We start from the raw sequence: 16,327 nt of genomic DNA on the forward strand, positions 1-16,327 counted from the left end.
ACTTTAAGTCCTAACATCTCATAGGCTGTGGGTCGGATCTGGAGGTGACCAGGAAGACAAACTCACAGGAAGGGTGGGTCGTAAAATTGGGTCATGGAGGTGAACACATCCTTTCTGTCAAGATCTAGATTTACAACCTTAGCTTGATATCAACCAGAGCTGTCTCCAAAGAGCAGACAACAGCTAACTGATCTTCTGTAAAACTTACTTCACACATAAGTACTTATAAAACACATTACAGTAATATGCATGCAGAAACAGAAAACTTCATGTTAGGGACACACTTCTAGATATGTAGACCCACACCACATAACATCATTATACAAAATAAAATCTTTCACCTAACAGTACTGCACAATTTTGCAGCACTCGGAATCATTTACCCTAAGCCCTACAATATTTACATTTTGTCTGACCGCTTCCGCCAGAGGCTCAGTCACCAAGCTGAAGAGCATGGCAGACAGTGGACAGCCCTGTCGGATCAACCTGTTTAACGGAAACGCACCGGTGCGTGTGCCGTTTAGCTTGACATAGCTGGTGGCTCCTTTATACAGAATCCTGATCCAATTTATGTACCGCTCCCCGAAACCCATCCTTTCCATGACCTGCCACAGAAAGTGTTCCACACGGTCAAAAGCCTTCTCAAAATCTACACTAATCAGAAAACCCCCTTCGGTGTACATGTGCTTTATCAGGCATCTGACGGCCAGGATCGAGTCAGCGATGTCCCGAGTGCTTCCCACCACCTCATCTATTTGCTAACACCCGTGCAACTATCTTGTAATCTGTGTTTAGTAAACTAATTATTATATAATTATTACTATAATTTTCTAATCTGTCCCTATCACCTTTCTTTTTGTAAACTAAAGTGATCACCCCTCTTGCAAACCCCTCTGTGACTCTCTGTGTCTGTTCAATATGTGTGAATACTTTGCCCAGGATGGGAGCAAGGCAACGGCCGAACGCTTGATAGAATTCGGCCGTTAACCCGTCCCATCCCGGGCTTCGTTTGGTGTTAAGTGATTTTATTGCATCCGATTTGTTGAGTGGTGAGGTCGGAGTCACAGAAATTCCTGTCCGCTTCATCCAATTTTCTCTCCAACAATTGTATATGTTTTTTGATTTCTCCTCATCCGTTCCTTCGCTGCTGTATAGTTTCTTATAAAATTCCTGTGTTTTTAAAACGTTTCTTGCCCTCCCTCACTGTTTACTAAATTATGTATGTATGCGCTCCCCTGTTTCTGTTTTTCTAATCCTTAAAAATAGCTTGATGACTTTCCCCCCTCCACTAAATACTTTGTTTTGGCCCTAATTGCTGCTGCTTTGCATTTCTGAATGGTTAAGTTGTGCAGTTTTCCCTGCGCACCTGCTAAAATTCCCATATCCCTCCCCGGATCTTTCATTATTTTTTCCGTTTCTGTTTTAATGATTTCCAATAATTCTTTTTCCTCCTTGTTCTCTTCCCATTTCTTTCTTTTGCACTCTCTGATGCACATTTTTTCAATTGATTTTTAACGTCCTCCCACCATACTAGTGGATCCTCTACTTCATCTATTTCGTTTTTAATCATTTCTATATAATTATTTATTTTATTTCATTTTCTAATATTTCTAATATTTCATTATTTAATATCCATAATCCTCCGTTCCTGAGCCTGCTTGCCCCTCTCAGAATCACCCGGAGAAGCGAGTGGTCACTCACTGTTGCGCTGATGACAGTGTGCAGAGGATGACTGGCATCGTCCACAATAGCCAGGAGTTTTCTTAGTGTTCTCCTCTCTGCCACTGTCACCAGGGAGTCCAGCTTCATGCCGACCACAGAGCCAGCCCGCCTGATAAGTCTGTCCAGCCTGTTAGCACAACTTTTGTTTATGTTACCCCCCCAACAGACAACAGCATAAAAAGTGTACTGGCCACCACAGACTGGTAGAACATCCACAGGAGTTTCCTGCAGATGTTGAAGGCTCCCAGTCTTCGCAGGAAGTACAGACGGCTCTGGCCCTTCTTGTACAGGTGATCTGTACAGCATGTCCAGTCCAGCTTGTTGTCCAGCCACAACCCGAGATACTTGTAGTTGCCTACGATCTCCACCTCGTCGTCCCTGACGGTCACTGGACGTGGCTGTGGGCTGGACTTCCTGAAGTCGAGGACCAGCTCCTTAGTGTTTGAGGTGTTAAGCTGGAGATGGTTCACCTGACTCCAGGTGACAAAGTCGCTGACTACACTTCTGTACTCATCCTCTCCATCATCCCTGATACACCCCACGATGTCTGTGTCATCTGCAAACTTCTGGATGTGACACAGTTCTGAGTTGTAGCAGAAATCTGAGGTGTAAAGGGTGAAGAGGAGGGGGGCCAGCACCGTCCCCTGGGGAGCTCCAGTGCTGCTGATGACAGCGTCTGATGTGGTGTCCTTTAGTCTGACGTACTGCGGTCTCTCTGTGAGGTAGTCAGCAATCCAGGACACCAAGTAGTGGTCCACTGACATCTCCCTCAGTTTGTCCAGTAGCAGCAGGGGCTGGATGGTGTTGAAGGCACTTGAGAAGTCCAAGAAAATAATCCTCACTGTGCCCCTCCCTTTGTCCAGATGTGCTTGAACACGGTGTAGGAGGTAGAGAATGGCGTCCTCCACACCCACACCTGCCCGGTAGGCAAACTATAGGGGGTCCTGAGCCTGATGCACTTGGGGCTTGAGGTCGAGGATGAGCCGCTCCATTGTCTTCATCAGCTGTGATGTGAGTGCCACCGGTCTGTAGTCGTTCAGCTCCTGAGGGCAGATTCTCTTTGGAACTGGAACAACACAGGATGTTTTAAGATAAGATAAGATAAGATAAGATAAAACTTTATTAATCCCGAAGGAAATTCTTGTGCCAGAGGTATTAAGTTACATTAAGTGCAGTTAAGTACAGAGTATAAGTGTCACTATAATCCAAAAAGAGTACAGTACACGGTATGAGCACAATATATGATACATGGATACAATATGGAGATATAAGGTGCTAAGTAAACATAATATAGGAATGACAGTGATGCCTGACATGATTATCTAGCGCTTCTCCCTACAGAAAGGGGAGGAGTTATACAGTCTGATGGCCACTGGCAGGAAGGACCTCCTGTGGCGTTCTGTGCTGCTCCTCGGTAGTCTCAGTCTACCACTGAATGTGCTCCTGTAGGACAGCAGTGTGTCGTGCAGGGGGTGAGACGTGTTGTTACGAATACTGAGGAGTTTCCTCAGTATCCTCCTCTCCGTCACCTCCACCACAGACTCCAGCTCCACTCCCAGCACCGAGCCAGCCTTCCTAATGAGCTTGTTGAGTCTGTTGGTGTCGGCCGCCTTCATCCTGCTGCCCCAGCACACTACAGCGTAGAAGATGACGCTGGAGACCACCGAGTGGTAAAACATCTGCAGCATGGTCTGGCAGACGTTAAAGGACCTGAGTCTCCTCAGTAGATACAGGCGACTCTGTCCCTTCCTGTATATTGCCTCTGCGTTTGTGGACCAGTCCAGTTTGTGGTCAATGTGGACACCCAGGTATTTGTAGCTGTCCACAATGTCCACGTTGGTACCCTTGATGCTGACCGGGTTAGGGAGTGTCTGGTGCTTCCTGAAGTCCACCACCAGCTCTCTTGTCTTTGTGACATTCAGCTGCAGGTGGTTCTGTCCGCACCACTCCACAAAGCTGTCCACCACACTCATATACTCCGCCTCCCGACCTCTGCTGGTACAGCCCACAATGGCAGAGTCATCCGAGAACTTCTGCAGGTGGCAGGACTGTGAGCAGTGTCTGAAGTCCGATGTATAGAGTGTGAACAGGAATGGAGACAGTACCGTGCCCTGGGGTGCCCCCGTGCTGCTCACTATCGTGTCCGAGACGGTGTTCCTCAACCTCACAAATTGTGGTCGACCTGTAAGATAGTTAGTGATCCAGGTGACCAGTGGGGTCTCTACCTGCATGTCCAGGAGCTTCCTATTCAAAAGGGCAGGCTGCACGGTGTTAAACGCACTGGAAAAATCAAAGAACATGATTCTAACAGTGTTACCTGCCTCCTCCAAGTAGGTGTGTGCTCTGTGCAGCAGGTAGATGATGGCGTCCTCCACTCCAATACGGGGCTGGTAAGCAAACTGCAGGGGGTCCAGCGATGGTTCCACAACAGCACGCAGGTGTTTCAGGACCAGCCTCTCCAGAGACTTCATCACATGTGAAGTCAGAGCAACTGGTCTGTAGTCGCTGTGTGTGCTTGGATGTTTGGTCTTGGGCACAGGAACAAGGCATGTTGTCTTCCACAGGGCAGGGACAGTCATCAGGCTCAGACTCAGGGAGAAGATGTGCTGGAAGACCCCACACAGCTGTGTGGCGCAGTCCCTGAGTACTCTGGGGCTGAGTCCGTCCGGTCCTGCAGCTTTTCCCGGTCGTAGGCGACTGAACTCCCTCCTCACATCTTCTGTGGTGATGGTAACTGTGGACACAGAAGAGCAGAGAGAGAGATCTGAAGGGGGAGGGTGGGGGGTTGTTAATGGGAGGTGGGGTAAGGGGGGCAGGGTGATGTTATTGATGGGGAGGTGAAACTGGTTAGTGTGGTTAGGGGGAGGGGGAGGAGGAGGAGGTACATTGTTGTTATCGACAGGTGTTAATGGTGCATCACAGGGAGGGGGAGGGTGGTCAGGGAGTGGACTATCAAACCTGTTGAAAAACAGGTTCAGCTGGTTGGCCTCCTGCAGATCTCCATCCATCAGCTGGTCGGAGATCCTATTGTGGCCGGTGATGGTTCGCATACCACTCCATACCTCCCTCAAGTTGTTCCGGGCAAGTTGGCTCTCCAGCTTCCTCCTGTAGCTCTCCTTGCCCTCTCCAATCTTCTCCCTCACCTCTGCCTGGGCCCTCCTCATCTCCTCTCTGTCTCCACTCAAGAAGGCTGTCTTCTTTCTGTTGAGTGATGCCTTGATGTCCTTTGTCACCCATGGTTTATTGTTTGGAAAGCAGCGTATTGACCTGGTGGGGATTAGAGAATCTGTGCAAAAATTAACATATTCTGTGATACAGTCTGTGAGTGTGTCTACATCCTCACCGTGGGTGTCACAGAACACATCCCAGTCAGTCACCTCAAAACATCCCTGCAGGGTCTCCAGGGCTTCCGGTGTCCACCTCCGTACAGTTTTGGTGGTCACCGGCTGCCGCTGTACTGCTGGTATATACTGGGGTTTGAGGTGGACTAGGCTATGGTCTGATCTGCCCAAGGGAGGGAGAGCTATGGAGCTGTATGCCTCTTTAACATTAGCATACAGTAAATCTAGAGTTTTATTTTCTCTTGTTTTACAGTCCACAAACTGCTTGAAAGTGGGCAGAGTTGATTTCAGATTAACATGGTTAAAATCGCCAGAAATCGCTATGAAGGCATTAGGGTGCTGGGTCTGAAGCCTCGCGGTCACAGAGCTGATGACGTCAGTAGCCCGCGACGCCTCAGCCGAGGGAGCAATGTAAACAACGAGTACAATGGCGTGAGAGAACTCTCTGGGCAAATAATACGGACGTAGACTCACCGCTAGCAGTTCAATGTCCGGGCTGCACACACGCTCCTTTACCGTAACGTGTCCCGGGCTGCACCACCGGTTGTTCACGTAGAGCGCCAGTCCCCCTCCTTTCTTCCTGCCGCTCTCGGTGCAGTTCCTGTCCGCCCGTACCAACTGAAAGCCGGCTAAACTCACGGTAGAGTCCGGTATGTTTGCGTGCAGCCACGTCTCTGTAAAGCACATTACAGACGCCTCACGAAACACACACTCGCTCTTTGTGAGAGATGTTAACTCTTCCATCTTATTACCCAGTGATCTAACATTACCCATGACGATAGAAGGAAGATACGGCTTGTATCTTCTTTTCCTCAGCTGTCTTCTTTTGCCCCCTCTGCTTCCACGTTGTTTCCTTCTTAGTTCTTTGGGGATTTCGTGTCGCTGGCCATACATCCCGCTGTGCTGGAGACTCATCAGCTGATCCCTGGTGTAAACAATGGAGCCCTGGCGTGTTTCCGTCACGGCCGAGACGCGGCATGATAAAAGTGCTCCAAAAGCGATGAAGACCACGAAGAAAGTCCGAAAAAGACGCATTATTGCAGTGCCTGACCGCTTATACTTCAATTTAGTACGAAGTAGAGTGTGTAGAGTAGGAATAAATTACGAAAAACAACTTAATACACCCGCGGTGTGCGGAGCTTCTCTGGCTGGCTGCTACCGCGAGGCCGCGAGGGTAGGCACTCTCCCCAGACTGAGACTGAGATTGAAGACATGCTGGAGTTGGTTCCTCCAGTTCAGCAGCGCAGGTCCTCAGCAGACGAGAAGGCACCCTGTCTGGGCCCGCCGCTTTCCTTGGGTCAAGCCTCCTCAGTTCTCTCCTCACCTGGTCTGCTGTAATGGATGGATGTTGAGATGGGGGGGGGGGGGGGTGAAGGGTGTTGAGATGGGGGGAGGGGGTGATAGGTGGGGAGAGGGCTGCACAGGGGGTGGAGTCAGGGGGGTCATACACTGCAGTGAGGAGGGGGGGATAGTGGGCTGGTCAAAGCGGTTGAAGAAGTTGTTCAGCCTGTTTGCTTCCTCCACTGTCCCCCCTTCTGTTTTGGCCTTTGATCTGTAGCCTGTGATGGTGTTGACACCATCCCAGACCTCCTTCATGCGTCTCTCACTCAGTTTCTTCTCAACCTTCCTCCTGTAGCTGTCTTTTGCCTCTTTCAGGCGTTGTTTCACCTCCCGCTGTGCTGATTGAATAGCCTCTCTGTCTCTGTTCATGAAGGCCACCTTCTTCCTGTTGAGGGCAGCTTTAACATCTTGTGTTACCCAAGGTTTGTTATTTGGGTAACAGCGGACAGACTTGTTTGGGGAGACTACGTCCAGGCAGAAGTTAAGGTAGTCTGTCAGACAGTGAGTCTGCTCCTCAATGTCCTCGCCATGTGTTTTCAGCAGTACATCCCAGTCAGTGGTGTCAAAGCAGTCCCTCAGAGCATCCTCTGCTTCAGGTGACCACTTCCTGATTAAACAAGTGGTTTTGGACATCCTTTTGACCAGGGGGAGTGTACTGTGGCTGCAGGTGGACCAGGTTATGGTCAGACTTTCCAAGTGGGGGTAGGGGGGTGGCTCTGTAGGCGTCCTTCACGTTGGTGTACAGCAGGTCTATTGTTATGTTCTGCCTTGTGGGACAGTCTACAGCCTGGTGGAAGGAGGTCAAGGTGGAGTCCAGGGAAGCATGGTTAAAGTCCCCAGATATGACCATAAACGCCTCGGGGTGCTTTGTCTGCAGCTTTGCTGTTACTCTGTGCATCTTCTCACAGGCAGCTGATGCGTCCGTGCTCAGTGGGGCGTAAACACAGAGCACGATCATGTGACTTAGCTCCCTCGGCAAGTAATATGGCCGCAGGCTAACCGCTAACAGTTCCAAGTCCTAACAACACAGTACCTTTTTCACCGAGACATGTCCTGGGCAACACCAACGCCTGTTCACGTATATGATGAGCCCCCCCCACCTCTGCTCTTCCTGCAAGAATTCGTGTCTCTGCCGGCTCTCACAGCAGTAAAGCCCGGTAGATCCACGTTAGCATCCGGTATCACATCAGTGAGCCACGTCTCGGTAAAGATGTATAAGCTGCACTCACGGTAACTCCGTTGATTGTTCAGCGTAGACAGCTCGTCCATCTTATTCGGTAGTGAGTTCACGTTCCCCATTATTACTGAGGGGATCGCTGGCTTAAAACATCTATGTGCAGCCTTTACTTTTACTCCTGCCTTGCAGCCCCTGTACTTCCTCCTCAGCTCTGCTGGGACATTGTGCTGCATTCCGATGTCAGTCTGCAGTGCAAAAAGTTCTTCTCTTGAATAAACAAGACGACTGTCGCATGGTGGTGCCATATTAGAAATAAAATATATCCACAGGATACGTAAAATAAGTAGAGAAAAACGTTTAAAGAAAGTAAGAAACACTTGGGTGCGTAGGAGACACTGGTAAGGCAGCCGTCTCCTACAGCGCCGGAAGCCGGAAGAAGAATCTGACGGTGTCCACATCTGCGACCACCCCAGGAGACACCAGTGCCAGGTCAATTCTTGTTTGTTTCAGTGTTCCTTTAACTAGTTGTCTCCTGGAGTAGTCGCACACACCAGGGTTGAGGTCACATGTCCACTATATTATACTTTTGTCAGAGGAATTGTAAGATGGGAGACACAAATGCAGACTTAGCCAGAGGTGAAAGCAAACTCAGTGTTTTATTGCAGGCTAGGTTCGGTACACAGAAGTTCAGTCCGCGAGGCAGAGGTAACACAAAGGGCAAGGCAAAAACAGTAGTCCGATCAAAACAGGTGATACACAGGAAAATCGAAAAAACTTACTCGAAAACTCACTGGGGAAATCACAACTACTACTACTTGGACGGCTGTGTCGCATGGATAACTCACAAAACGAACTGGCAACAAGGGGCAGGAAACACACAGGCTTTGTACACAGGAGGGCGGGAAGACAATTGGACACAGGTGAAGCACATTAGGGCGGAGCAGGTAATCACAGGAGGGGGAAGGGAGCACACATGAAGAACTGAAACACAAGGGGGAGATCAAGTTTCAAAATAAAACAGGAAGTGACTAGTAAAACTAAAACTAATACAAACAGAAAATGAACTACAAAATAAAAGACCTGGTTGAAACCATGACAGTACCCCTCCCCCCCTCAAGGAACGGCTCCCAGACGTTCCACTAGAAACCACAAGTCTGAACAAAAATACAGGGAGCAAAAAATCAGTCTAATAAGGGTCCAGAAAACAAAAACTCAGCGTGACGAAGTCTGGGGGGGCTCAGAGAGCAAGGCCAGAGGCTGAGAAGGCCGAGATTTCCCAGGGTCGAGAGAAACAGCAGGGGAACACCAGAGACGAGGTTGCAGACCCTCCAGGGTCTGGGCGGAAGAACAGCAGAGATAGAGACGGGCGGGAAAACAACAGAGATGGAAGGTGAGACGGACCCTCCTGGGTCCGGGCAGAAGACTGGCGAAGACGATGGGGCTGACCCACCAGGTTCAGGGCAGAAGGTCGGCGGAGACGAGGAGGCTGACCCACCAGACGAGGAGGCTGACCCTCCAGGGTCAGGGCAGAAGGTTGGCGGAGACGATGAGGCTGACCCACCAGGGTCGGGGCAGAAGGTCGGCGGAGACTAGGCTGCGGACCCTCCAGGGTCCGGGCAGAACGCCGGCGAGGATGAGGCAGAAGACCCTCCAGGGTCCGGAAAGGAAACCAGAGCCGAGGACGAGGCAGAAGACCCTCCAGGGTCCGGACAGGAAGCCCGAGCTGAAGACGAGGCAGGAGACCCTCCAGGGTCCAGACTGGAGAGCGGTGGACCACTAAGGTCAGGACAGGAAGACGGGGACGTAACCCCACCAGGCTGAGGACTGGAGCTCGGGGACGGAACCCCACCAGGCTGAGGACTGGAGCTCGGGGACGGAACCCCACCAGGCTGAGGACTGGAGCTCGGGGACGGAACACCACCAGGCTGAGGACAGGGAACTGGGGACGGAACCCCACCAGGACTTGGACAGGGAACTGGGGACAGAACCCTACCAGGGTCAGGACTGGGACCCGGAGCTGAGGGTTCGTCAGGGCCTGGGCTGGAACCCAGGGTCGAAGACCCTCTAGTGTTGAGGAAAGGCCGAGACGGGAGGAGCGACGTTGTCGGGAGCCCGCCTCCGGGCGGAACCGGAAGTGAGTGGTGTTATCCGTGGTGAAGCCGTGAAGGGAGCGGGTGCTGTACGAACGGCCCAGGCAGGGAGCACCGGAGCCACTGGAGAATGGAAATTGTCCATCTCTGGTTGAAACCATGACAACTTTGCCATTATATTAAATAATTCATGTCTACTAGTATCATTTCTTATATTTCTATTTGCTATATCATTACTAGTTTATATATATGTATTAAAATCTCCTATTATACTATAATCCGTCACCATTTAATTAATTTATTCTTATAAAAATCTTTTCTTTCTAGTTCACTATTACTATTACATATATTAATTATTCTTACTTTTTTTTAATTAGTTTTCGAGTCAACCACGACCAGCCGGCCCTCGTCCCCCGCGTGCACACAGGTCATATCATGAGGGAGGCCCGGCCTTACAAGGGTTGCTGTACCCGCCCTCAGCTGGGGCCCAGGGGTAAAGAAAAAATCCCCACCCCATGTTTTCCGTACTTGATCTATTATTGTTTGTTTCCACCTTACTTCTTGCAAACAAATTATGTCAGTGTGAATATTGTTAATTATGTCCAGAATCCTGTCTATTGTTCGTGTTCCTGCTATGTTTAATGACGTGATAGAAAACATTACAAGAAGTAAGGTGGAAACGGTGTTTTATTGAATCCCCTATTTTTTCCTCCCTCTTTGTTTCCCCTGTTTGTTTTCCTGTAATTTCTTTCGATGTAGTTTTTTCCCTGCTTCCCTTTCCAGGTCAGAGTCAGAGGAGAGCTCTCTTCGACCTAGGTGTGTGGAAACAGAGGCTGCTTCTTTTTCCCTAGCCTTTTCCGCCAGCAGAAAAGCGCTAGATCGACAGGCGGCATCCACATCAGTTGGAGTGGCGTTTATCTGGGAGCCGGTGCTGAAGTCCGCGTCATCCAAACTCGAGCCCAGCACCAGCTCCTGCCTTCTCCGCGACAGCCTCCAGGTAGGGAACTTCACCCCCGCATCCACAGCTGTCGCCGCGCTGATCCCAGCACTACCTGGCTCAGGCATGCCGACGACATTAACGTTTTCGGGACCTAAGGCAGAGCCCGTTTTTGGAGCTCCCCTTACCCCCTCCAGAGCAGAGCCCACACACGGAGCTCCCTCCTTTGCCAGAAGCGCCTCTGTGTCACTGCCTGTCAATCTTACTGCCGGCTGCTTGGCTATCGCCTCTGACTCCACCTCCTGATCTTCACTCTCCTCCATGATAAACTCATCATCCCTTTCACCAGTTTCCATTTCTCCCTCGCTATCCTCCACACATACAATTTTCCATTTTGTTATAACATATTTTGCATTTTTGTATTTTTTTGTGCATTCTCTGGCATAATGCCCCTGGGCCCCACACTTGTTGCATAGAAATTCCGGGCAATCCCTCATGATGTGACCCGGCTGAATGCAGACTCGGACCTGCCGATCGTGGATGACTCAAAAAATTCTGATCCACCTGCTGTGTTGAATTTTGCAGAATATGGCAGCGATTGTACTTCATTAAACTTTACTTTAACAAAGCGAGTTCCGTCAGCTACCTTAGTCCCCCGGCCACATTTGGCGCTTTATCGGGGACACCGCAGACACACGCCAAGACTCCAGCTTCTCCAGAATCTCTTCATCACTGATATAGGCTGGCAGACCTAGGAAGGACACCACCAGCTCATCATTATTAATTTCTTTTCCCTCTACGACTGTGTTGCCAATTTTAAAACCGTCAATGAGCTTCGTTTTCCCTGCCCGACTCCCCATTGTAATTTCGTATTTGTTTGGCCCTGTATTTGTACACGCACAAATGTTCCCACACATCAATCGAACCACCCTGATTAATTCGATAGGTGAAACAACTTCTTCTCCTTTTAGTTCAACCTGCACAGTCAGTTCTTTATCATTTTTCATTTTCTCCCTCTTTCCGTGACTCCGACCTGCTGGCAACATGGCTGCCTGTCCCCTTCCTGGCCATCTCTCCTTCTTTTTCGTTAATTTCTCAACTTATTTGTCTCGTTTCGTTTTTCATACTTACCTGTTCGTTTTCCCTTTCTTTTTGTCCGTTGTCCGATTGTCTTGTCATTTTCCCAGTCCTTGTTTTGTCACCGGTATCACCCATAATGTTTGCGTGCTTTTTCCACTCTGGAAAAAGTCTTTAAAAAAAAAATAAATCCCAAACAAAAAACTACTCCCCGACAGACTGCGGGGAGCGAGGTAAAAATTGTCTTTTAACGGGTCCTTTTCTTTCTAGGGAGCCCGCCTCCGGGCGGAACCGGAAGTGAGTGGTGTTATCCGTGGTGAAGCCGTGAAGGGAGCGGGTGCTGTACGAACGGCCCAGGCAGGGAGCACCGGAGCCACTGGAGAATGGAAATTGTCCATCTCTGGTTGAAACCATGACAACTTTGCCATTATATTAAATAATTCATGTCTACTAGTATCATTTCTTATATTTCTATTTGCTATATCATTACTAGTTTATATATATGTATTAAAATCTCCTATTATACTATAATCCGTCACCATTTAATTAATTTATTCTTATAAAAATCTTTTCTTTCTAGTTCACTATTACTATTACATATATTAATTATTCTTACTTTTTTTTAATTAGTTTTCGAGTCAACCACGACCAGCCGGCCCTCGTCCCCCGCGTGCACACAGGTCATATCATGAGGGAGGCCCGGCCTTACAAGGGTTGCTGTACCCGCCCTCAGCTGGGGCCCAGGGGTAAAGAAAAAATCCCCACCCCATGTTTTCCGTACTTGATCTATTATTGTTTGTTTCCACCTTACTTCTTGCAAACAAATTATGTCAGTGTGAATATTGTTAATTATGTCCAGAATCCTGTCTATTGTTCGTGTTCCTGCTATGTTTAATGACGTGATAGAAAACATTACAAGAAGTAAGGTGGAAACGGTGTTTTATTGAATCCCCTATTTTTTCCTCCCTCTTTGTTTCCCCTGTTTGTTTTCCTGTAATTTCTTTCGATGTAGTTTTTTCCCTGCTTCCCTTTCCAGGTCAGAGTCAGAGGAGAGCTCTCTTCGACCTAGGTGTGTGGAAACAGAGGCTGCTTCTTTTTCCCTAGCCTTTTCCGCCAGCAGAAAAGCGCTAGATCGACAGGCGGCATCCACATCAGTTGGAGTGGCGTTTATCTGGGAGCCGGTGCTGAAGTCCGCGTCATCCAAACTCGAGCCCAGCACCAGCTCCTGCCTTCTCCGCGACAGCCTCCAGGTAGGGAACTTCACCCCCGCATCCACAGCTGTCGCCGCGCTGATCCCAGCACTACCTGGCTCAGGCATGCCGACGACATTAACGTTTTCGGGACCTAAGGCAGAGCCCGTTTTTGGAGCTCCCCTTACCCCCTCCAGAGCAGAGCCCACACACGGAGCTCCCTCCTTTGCCAGAAGCGCCTCTGTGTCACTGCCTGTCAATCTTACTGCCGGCTGCTTGGCTATCGCCTCTGACTCCACCTCCTGATCTTCACTCTCCTCCATGATAAACTCATCATCCCTTTCACCAGTTTCCATTTCTCCCTCGCTATCCTCCACACATACAATTTTCCATTTTGTTATAACATATTTTGCATTTTTGTATTTTTTTGTGCATTCTCTGGCATAATGCCCCTGGGCCCCACACTTGTTGCATAGAAATTCCGGGCAATCCCTCATGATGTGACCCGGCTGAATGCAGACTCGGACCTGCCGATCGTGGATGACTCAAAAAATTCTGATCCACCTGCTGTGTTGAATTTTGCAGAATATGGCAGCGATTGTACCTCTTCATTAAACTTTACTTTAACAAAGCGAGTTCCGTCAGCTACCTTAGTCCCCCGGCCACATTTGGCGCTTTATCGGGGACACCGCAGACACACGCCAAGACTCCAGCTTCTCCAGAATCTCTTCATCACTGATATAGGCTGGCAGACCTAGGAAGGACACCACCAGCTCATCATTATTAATTTCTTTTCCCTCTACGACTGTGTTGCCAATTTTAAAACCGTCAATGAGCTTCGTTTTCCCTGCCCGACTCCCCATTGTAATTTCGTATTTGTTTGGCCCTGTATTTGTACACGCACAAATGTTCCCACACATCAATCGAACCACCCTGATTAATTCGATAGGTGAAACAACTTCTTCTCCTTTTAGTTCAACCTGCACAGTCAGTTCTTTATCATTTTTCATTTTCTCCCTCTTTCCGTGACTCCGACCTGCTGGCAACATGGCTGCCTGTCCCCTTCCTGGCCATCTCTCCTTCTTTTTCGTTAATTTCTCAACTTATTTGTCTCGTTTCGTTTTTCATACTTACCTGTTCGTTTTCCCTTTCTTTTTGTCCGTTGTCCGATTGTCTTGTCATTTTCCCAGTCCTTGTTTTGTCACCGGTATCACCCATAATGTTTGCGTGCTTTTTCCACTCTGGAAAAAGTCTTTAAAAAAAAAATAAATCCCAAACAAAAAACTACTCCCCGACAGACTGCGGGGAGCGAGGTAAAAATTGTCTTTTAACGAAAAATAATTTCAATAGTCCAAAAACCAACAAAAAAGGCACAATAATCCTTTTGCAATTTTTCTGCTGTTCTCTCCGACGCTCTGCTCCGCTGTGCGACCTCCTCCTCTGTGTGTTTCTAGAGTAGTATGGCCGTGAGCTGCTTTCTCATCAGCTATGATGTGCTTTTATGCACGTCATACTGGCGTAGTCACGCTGTGACTCTGACATGTGGTTGTTTTGCTGTGATGAGCAGATGTAGAAACGCTCTCTGTCAGCTTTGCCCCTGCACACTGCCTTCCAACAATGGCCACACTCTCCTGCTCACCCACGCATCCTCCCGATGACCCTACCGCAAGCTTGCGCACCGCTGCAGCCTGCTCACCCACTCTTAAGCACCACCTCCCCGGGCTAAACCAAGCAAACCGCGAAAGCTAGAAACGTTCATTTTTTTTCCTTGTAACATTTGATGGGCAAGTCAGTGTCCAATCGGACCATCAAGCGATATCATGAGGGACTCAAATATCCAATTGTAAGAGCCTTTTGCTCTGGTGTGACCATCAAAGATGGTTGCTTAGACAAGATTAAGTCTGACCCTGACTAGCTTTGTGTTTCTTACATTTATTTTATGGAGAAAAGTTTCCCAGCTGCATCACCCCCCCCCCCCCTGCGAAGATTAAGATTAAGAAACCTTTATTAGTCCCACAATGGGGAAAACAAATATATACATATACAAATATATACATATATATACATATATATATACACTCAACAAAAATATAAACGCAACACTTTTGTTTTTGCTCCCATGTTTCATGAGATGGACTTGAAGATCTAAACTTCATTCCAGATACACAATATTACCATTCCTCTCAAACATTGTTCACAAATCTGTCTAAATGTGTGATAGTGAGCACTTCTGCTTTGCTGAGATAATCCATCCCACCTCACAGGTGTGCCACATCAAGATGCTGATCTGACATCATGATTAGTGCACAGGTGTACCTCAAACTGCCCACAATAAAAGGCCACCCTGAAATGTGCATTTTGTTTCTGCTTTATTGGCGGTCTGGGGACTCAGAACCAGTCAGTATCTGGTGTGACCACCATTTGCCTCATGCAGTGCAACACATCTTCTTCGCATAGAGTTTATCAGATTGTCTATTGTGGCCTGTGGAATGTTGGTCCACTCCTCTTCAATGGCTGTGCGAAGTTGCTGGATATTAGTGGGAACTGGTGCACGCTGTCGTATACGCCGGTCAAGCACATCCCAAACATGTTCAATGGGTGACATGTCCGGTGAGTATGCTGGCCATGCAAGAACTGGGACATTTTCAGCTTCCAAGAATTGTGTACAGATCCTTGCAACATGGGGCCGTGCATTATCTTGCTGAAACATGAGGTGATGTTCATGGATGGCACAACAATGGGCCTCAGGATCTCATCACGGTATCTCTGTGCATTCAAAATGCCATCAATAAAATGCACCTGTGTTCTTCGTCCATAACAGATGCCTGCCCATACCATGACCCCACCACCACCATGGGCCACTCGATCCACAACATTGACATCAGCAAAGCGCTCACCCACACGACGCTCACACGCTGTCTGCCATCTGCCCTGAACAATGTAAACCGAGATTCATCCGTGAAGAGAACACCTCTCCAACGTGCTAGGCGCCATCGAATGTGAGCATTTGCCCACTCAAGTCTGTTACGGCGACGATCTGGAGTCAGGTTAAGACCCCGATGAGGACGACGAGCATGCAGTTGAGCTTCCCTGAGACGGTTTCTGACAGTTTGTGCAGAAATTGTTTGGTTATGCAAACCAATTGTTTCAGCAGCTGTCTGAGTGGCTGGTCTCAGACGATCTCGGAGGTGAACCTGCTGGATGTGGAGGTCCTGGGCTGGTGTGGTTACTCGTGGTCTGCGGTTGTGAGGCCGGTTGGATGTACTGCCATATTCTCTGAAACGCCTTTGGAGACGGCTTATGGTGGAGAAATGAACATTCAATGCACGAGCAACAGATCTGGTTGACATTCCTGCTGTCAGCATGCCAATTGCACGCTCCCTCAATGCTTGTGGCATCTGTGGCATTTTGCTGTGAGACAAAACTGCACATTTCAGGGTGGCCTTTTATTG

This window comes from Parambassis ranga, chromosome 3 (assembly GCF_900634625.1).
Source record: "Parambassis ranga chromosome 3, fParRan2.1, whole genome shotgun sequence".
Classification (NCBI taxonomy): Eukaryota; Metazoa; Chordata; class Actinopteri; family Ambassidae; genus Parambassis; species Parambassis ranga.